Below are 8,413 nucleotides of genomic sequence, written 5' to 3' on the forward strand. Positions count from 1 at the left end.
AACATGTTATATGAAGTAACACGACATAGATTCTCAAAGCAATCAACTTAAAATCTAAAATATGAAAATAACAAAAGTGGGTCATGCCACATAACGTCTATGTTCCAAATGAATCTATAGGATCATTCCTAAGTTACATTTGAACATTCGAGCCACAAATCACAATATTGATACAATTTAACCAATATTGGAACTTCCATTACAATGCATAAAGCATGAATTCTCAAAGTTAATATCTTGAAACATAAAATGGAAAATCAAATAAGGAACAACAAGTTACAACATTATATATTTATCAACTTGAAATGAAATGCGAAATCGAACAAGGTGGATACTTAGGCATCACGTCGGATCAGACCGACACCATAGTTACTTTAGGGTTACTAGTCCATGGGTAACCGCCCTATGTGCGCACTAGACTATAGGAGGACATTTTCCCGTACTAGAGTCATGTCTTAGCCGTAGCCAAACAATGACATCCCAAGTTTTCAAAATCAACAAGTTGTGCAACAACGTATATATCAACATGTATATACAAGATAATCAACTATCAACCACGGACAACCAAATTTGGACACATATACAATACATGCTCTAGGTTCACAACTACTATGGTATGAAAGATATCAAAAACAAAGTGTGCAACTCATTACACAAGACAACAATATATTCCATAAAGAAAACATATTCTCATGAATATAAATATAACAACAATGTTATCTAATACTCAAAACATAACCAAGTGAATATACAACAAGTCCAAGTCCATGATTTAAATATAGAAACAACTTCTAAAACACAATTAGATCCATGGAGCCATTAGATAGAATTTAATTAAATCAAAATAATTAAATTCTCTAGATTTCAAATCAATTTCAAATAACCTCAAATTATTATATGTTAAACAATATAGCATGCTTATTACATATATCAAATCAAAAGAGCAAAATGAGCAAGACATCATCATGTAGAATTTAATAAATTTAAATTAATTAAATCTCTAATTTTCAAAAGTTGTTCAAATGATCCCAAATTAATATATAACAAGGATTAAGTCATGGCCATGCCATATATCAAGTCAAAAATGGAATACAAGCAAGGTACAATTAAGTAAAATTTAAATCAATTTAAATTCATTAAATCTCTAGATTTGAAAACTCATTTAAATGGTTCCAAATAAATATATAACAAAGATCAAGTTAAGATCATGCCATATATCAAGTCTAAAGTGAGTTACAAGCAAGCCATAATTAATCATTAATTTCTCAAATTAATATAAAACATGCATACAACTTCTATTTCACTAAAAAAACAAATAAAACCCTTAGATAAATAAACTAGAATGCTCCCTACCTCACTAGAGAAGAGTTTCTCTAGAATCCAACGCAAATCAACACAAAATGGCAAACCCTTCAAGGGTTATGTAGAGGAGGATGAGGAGAACAAAAAGTATTCCAAACTTTATGGTTTAAGGTAAGTGGAAGGGCCTCAAAAGTTAATTTCAAAGCCTAAACATCAAGCTCCTCTAATGGTGGCTAGGGTTTGTGGTGAGGAAAAGAATGAAACAATGAGATGAAGTGTGAGTGGAGGAAATAAAAATCCTCCACTCACTATGTGATCCTACACCATGGGCAACATACACAAATCTTGGTCAATTGCACAAAAACCCTTTTTTAAAACCATAATCCCAAAGTGACCCAAAAATAATTGCAAGACTTAATTTGGAGCATACACTTGTCGCTCATCCAATCATCCATTGTAGGCTTAATCCCAAGCCTACATTTGTCAACCATCCAAGCCAACAAGAGCACCTATCCTAGGTCAACAAGTGGTTGAATCTCCACCCTCCATTTGTCATCATACAAGGTATCAAAGTGTCTCCACACAATTGTCAACAAGTGGACCAATAAGAATGTGACACTTGTCACACTTTCTAAAAATTATAAAAAGGTCCTTTTTAAAAATATCTTTCAAATCAAATTGCAAAATGGTCCCTAAGATAAAAAATAATTACTTATAGTAATTACATAAATAACCCCAAAAGAAAGAAAAATTTCAAAGAAGTGTGCATCCATACTCTTAAGGAAGAATGTACACTACTAGCATATTTTTCTACAAAAGTAAAAATACACATAGCATGGAATTTAAATATCGTGGATGCATGCAAAACTGGAATCAAATCCAAACACGAAAAGTGAGGTTGTACCAACAAAGTGACATACGGGAAAAAGACAAAAGGTGAATAGTGCCGAAAAATGAAAATGAGGAAATGACTCGGTTCTCACAAGAAATTTGTCAATCCAAAGGAAAGAGTCTCAAAAACCATTCTCAAGTACTTGAGATGACACCAAGAGACGAAAAACCGAATACACAAAAGAAAAGACAACGAAAAAAAATTTATCCGTAAAATTTGAGGAAAAAGGAAAGGAAAGAAAATAACCGGGTCATTACATCTACAGTCACAAAGGATGGTGTTACCATTAAAAAGGAAGAGTCTGAGTGGACTCAAGCTGAGGATAATGCTCAAGAAGGAAACACCAAAGCTTTGTTTTCTTTATTCAAATCTGTTTCCAATTTGAGTTAGCTCGAATTGCTCATTGTTAAATTGCAAAGGAGGCATGGGATATACTTTAACTTACCTATGAAGGTACAAATGAAATCAAATCTTCAAAGATTGAGATGCTTGTATTTCAATTTGAAAATCTTAAAATGGAAGAAGATGAAACATTTTCCGAGTTTTACATGAAACTCAACCATATTGTGTTTGGCCTTCGAAACTTAGGAAATAAAGTGACAGATAAGAAGATTAACAAGAAAATTCTTAGGTCATTGCTTGAAGGGTTCAGAATCAAAGTTGAAACACTACAAGCAACTCAAAACATCACTACCATGCAAGTTGATGAGATTGTAGGTCATATTAAGAACTATGAGATGAAGTACTATGGAAATTCCTTAAAACCTAAAGACTTAGCCCTAAAAGCTTCAAAGTCTGATTCTTCTAAGTCTAAGGTTAGGTATGATAGTGAGTCTGATGAAGAAATTACTCTCATCACTAGAAAGTTCAGAAATTTGATCAAGTCTGAAAAGATGAATGCATTTAAGAAAGGGGGAGAGTCAAGGTTTAGGAATAGAGAGTTTTTATCTAGGGGAAGTGAGAGACAAGATAAAAGGAGAGAAGAGGAGTCTAAAGGAACTGAGATTAAATGTTGGACATGTGGTATAGGTCATACATTAACAGTTTGTCCAAGTCCTAAAAATAGCTTTGTTGCTAGGAAATAGTCCAAAGATAAAAAAAGAAAGATAAAGCAATAAATGTTTCAGTTTCTAAAGATAAAGATGTTTCTTTTTCTGATGATTTTTCTAATGATGATGATAATCCTCTTGTTTTTGTTACTTTTGTGAATAATGATGCTTCTAAAAGATTGTCTTTGTCTGACACAGATGACTTGGATTTTGAGGACATAGCAAAATCTAATGAAGAAGATTATTACAAGGAAGCAGCAAAGGAGAATTATGATAAAGCCTTCAATGAATTGTATGTTACATTTGTTTAAACGAAAAAAGGCTTTAATAAGCAAGTTAGAGAATTGAAAGAAGTTGAGAAGCAAAGAGATGTTCTGAAGAAGGAAAGTGAACAGTAAAAGAAGGAGATTAAAGATTTTCAACGAAAGATAAGATACCTAGAAGGTGAGGTAAGTTAAGTTAATTCTGCAAAAGAATCTCTTTTTATAAATTAGAATTTCTTGAAATTGAATTGAAAAAGTCACAAGAGAAATTAATTGGATTTACTTCTGGGCAGATTAAACTTGATGAGATGATTAATGTTGGTAAGAATGTGAATGACAAAACTGGCTTAGGTTTTAATGACGCTTCATGTAGTAAAGAGGGTAAAACTGTTTTTGTAAAACCTAATAACTTGAATGTGCCTAAAAATAAATCTGAGGTTGTTGATTCATTATATGCAAAAATGTCTTATGTGCCTACTATTTTGTATTACACTTATTGTGGTAGGAATTGACATAACCAATACTATTGCTATAGGAAGAGAAGAGAATCTTTTTCTGAATTTCATGCTTATGGTTCTTATGCTAAGAATAGGGTTCATGCTAAAAAGAAATATTTTGTGAATCAATCCAAAAATTCTCATACTAAGAATTACTCAAATAAGAAAAAGGTTGAAATTGGATAGAGTCTTTTCAAAAGTTGAATGTAAAAACTGTGTTGATCAAATTAATTATGTGCCTGTTGATACTATGGGACTTGTTCCTATTAGGTCTTTGGGTGCATACCCCCCTAACTAAGTCCTAAAGAGGTTTTATGGTCATGGACTACGCTTTGATAAATATCTTGTTTTCATTGGACCATATCTTGTAGTTTAGGATTTAGATTGTTTTTTTTTTTTTATGAGAAAATGATGGTCATATTTTTCTTGTCGATGCATGAGTGATAATTATTTCTCTTGAATTAATTATTTTTGAATGCAAATTGGGGACACATGATTATTTGATGAAAAGATTCTTAATGTGTAATCTATATGTTGAAAGACAATTTGCTTTGTTTATTTCTTTTTAGAGATGAGTCTTTTGAGTTCATATTTTTCATGTGCACTAGTCCAACTTTGAGAAATTTTAATTGAAAATCATTGTGAAGTTGGCTAGGTTATATTGCTCATAAAAGGTATAAATGTTATTATTTTTTTAAAAAATAAAGCATGTGTTTGTTTAAAAAAATGAAGAAATTTCAGCATAAAAAGAAAAAGAAAAATCAAAAGAATGTTGATAATCTTTACTAAGGAAAAGACTACCTATTGAGACTAGTTCGAAAACTCTTACTAGACTTCGAAAAGGAGCTGATTGAGTAAAAAGAAAGAAGGAGATAAGTTGAAATAGTGAATTGTTGTCTACTCTTTAGAGTGAAAGCCGCCTTATTTAGTAAAATTTGCTCAAAACAATCTTATCTTGATACTTTTCGATCAATATGATTTAGACAGTTAGTTAATGCGATTTGATTGAAATTTGATGAGATTGGATTGCACATACACACACATATATGAACTTGCTAGGCAAATTTCTAAATCTTCATAAAAATTGCAAGTTGAATTTCATGTTGTGATTGCATGCTTGAGAATTGATTTGATTGAATAATTTGTGGTGTCTAAAAATTTCGTATTTTTAAATTCTCTTAAATTCTTCAGAAATTTTATGATCTCATGTATGCTTGAAATTCATGGAAATTGTTATCTCATATTTTTTTGTTAAAATATCAAAAAAATAAAAAGAAAAATTGAAAAATGAAAAAAAAATCCAAAAGATTTTCCTTTTAGTTTTTATTAGGAATTTTTGTTTTTAATTGGATGGAGATATCAAGTGTGTGATTTTGAACTTGATTTGTTCTTTTTATCTAGTGGATGGAGCATGTGTTATCTTGGATACTTATTTTTGGTTCCATTGCTACTACATATCATCATGTTTATGTGCTTATTGCAATATCTTATGCATGGATGATTGTTTTGCTCTTCTTGTTAATTATCCCAATTTTTTTTTTCTTTTCCTTCTTTGGTGCGGTGAACGAAGAGAAGTGTGCATATTTGTCAATTTGTAACAAAAATGGGTGTAACGACCCAAAAAGATACCAATAATAATAATAATAATAAAATATATAAAATTTCGGCATGACATCTGCAGAAAAATTCCCTCTATAACCTGTTGAAATACATAAAAATGCAATGGCCTCACTAGCCCTTAAAACTAATATATCCTGTTCCAACGCACAATGCAAATAATATACTACATTCCCAAAATGATTACATACATATAAAAAAAACAAAATCTCGTTCATCCATCTCATCTAAACAAGGAATCCCCAGTTCACTACCTAGTCCCATAATCTTTTATAAAGAACGTACTTTAATTACATCAAGTTACAGTCCATGAAATATAGCCAAAATTTAAAAGTCCATAACTTACAATATTATACTAATTAAACTAAAGTTTCACAAAATAGTTAAGATTACATTTACAAAATATTAAAGTTCTAATACAAAAGATAGCAAAAAAAAAAAAAAAAAATAGATCTCCAATCTCGTCTAAACTTGTGGTGGATCGTCGTCCGCCGCCTCTTTTCCGTGTTCTGAAAAATGTTAAAAATAATGGGGTGAGCATAAGCTCAGTAAGAAGTGTCTAAGAAACACTTCTTATGACCCTGTGAATCCACATAAAGAATAGGTAAAAAGTAGGCGGGATCATACCATAGGGAATGCACATCAGTAATCACAACAACAAGTATATAAATAAATATAATCCAATCACAAATACACCATATATGCTAATGAAGTGTAATGTCATGCCAATGTCACTTCCTATTCTCGAAACATTTCTGTTTCAATTTCTAAACCGTTAGTGTAATTCGACCCAAGGCACCTCCAAGGCGTCACGAAAGGAGGATTGGCTAACCATCCACAACCACAAGGGACATCCAAGGTGTTGTATCTGGCCTACTTAGCTCAACCACCCTAGGGTCTCTCCTTAGTCCTCTCTAGACCACACTAACACCACGGACCACTAGGCGTCTCCTAGGTGTCTGGTTTTCACAACCACTTTTAAAAAACACTTTTTCTAAAACAATTTCATTTGTTTTAAAATACTTTTTCCCTTTCCTTTCCCAATGGATGCATGAATGTTTCATACTTCAAATCATCAATTTAACTATAGGACTTCACACATTCCATTTACATCATTATCAGAATTTAATAGGAATTTCTAAACATTCATTTCTTTTTTTCTTTTTCTTTTTCTTTTTCTTCTTCTTCTTCTTCTTTATTTATTTTATTTATTTATTTATTTTTTTCATCATAACCATATCATCAATTTTTCAAAGCAATAAATAAAAAAAAAAAATTATAGAATATACAACATGTCAACACTAAGCATGCTAATTCACCGTAATGAAAATAGTCATGTATATGAACTCAAATAGCATATGGAACACATTTATCATTTTGATTACACATAATTACAACATGTAATATCCTTAATTTCAAAAGGATAGTCCTGGTATTTAGTTTATTATTTGTGTGGCATTTTTAATTGTTTAAGTGCATATTTATTTGTTTAATGGTTTAATTGCTTGTTATTTTAATTAGTTGAATTTTAATTATTTAATTGACTTAATTGTAATTGTGAATTTTGAATTAATTGTAGTTGAATTAATTGTATTAATTAAATTCTTGGATTTAAACTATTTCATTGTGTTTAATAGTTATGTAATTGTTTTTATTTAATTAGCTTTATACCTGGTTAATCGTGTATTTAAATTTCATTACTTGATGTGTTGTTTTAATTGAATTTAAATTTAAATGTTTTAAGTATTAACGTGACGGGATTAATTGGTAACACGCATAGTTATAAATTAGGTTTTTTGCTCTATGGGCCGAGTAAGTCAGTTTAGGGTTTGATTGAACCTAGGATTAGTTTGGCCTATAAATACACGTATAAGGTTCTGCCAAGGGTTTTAGAACCCTACTCACGACGGTGGAGGCAGAGGGAGAACAAAGGAGGATTTCAGTGAGGATTGCCGGAAACCTTAGGAGATGGTGTTAAGATTTTGAACCAAAGTCTTACAGGCAAGTTCTAACCTTAACTCCTTCTCTTTTACTCGTGTTCTTTGCATGCCTAAGCAGTTCCAGGAAATCATTAAGCATAAGAATTAATTTATTATGCATGTTTAAAACTTATTAAAGCAGTATGTGTTGAAACGAGTTGTAAATTGCTTGTCTTGTGTTCAACTGTGTATCTATTTTGTTGAATTACTGTTAATCAATGGCTAAAGGAGTTAGATGGATCTTCTTTGGTTAAGTCTGAACATAATTAAAATCAATAAAAACTGTAACAGAGAGGGATGGAATCAATGGAATTCACCGGAGACGAAACAGGTGAGGAAATGGGTGAGAGCCGGCTCTCAGTTGAAGAGAGCAGGCTCACCTTCACAAAGAGGTGGCTCCATGGAAGCATGGAGCCGGCTCTAAATGTCTTGGAGGCAGCTCCATTTTGTTTGGAGGCGGTTCTAACTTGTTTGGAGCCGGCTCCTTCAGAGTTTTTCAATTTTTTTTTTTTTTTTGGTTTTCTGCGAGTTCTGGGTTACTGTGGTTGGATTTTTAAAGTTCCAGGTTGAATTAGGAGTTGTTCTAGGGGAGTACAGTGATGCCTAAACCCTTATTAAAGCTTCAGAAGGTATGGTAATATGTAAGATACCATAGGAAGCCAATATAGAAAACAGTAGGAAATTCTACAGAAAGTTTGAGTGTTGGCTTGGATGTGAATGATTCAAGTTGCTCATGTTTAAATTAACAATTGAATTAAGGAATTCATGGTTTAAATCATGTTACAGTGTTATAAAAATAAGCATGCCAATTATG

This window comes from Cornus florida, unplaced genomic scaffold (assembly GCF_030987335.1).
Source record: "Cornus florida cultivar Cherokee Brave unplaced genomic scaffold, ASM3098733v1 CherokeeBrave_3.0.0_Hap2_Chr10, whole genome shotgun sequence".
NCBI classification, from domain to species: domain Eukaryota; kingdom Viridiplantae; phylum Streptophyta; class Magnoliopsida; order Cornales; family Cornaceae; genus Cornus; species Cornus florida.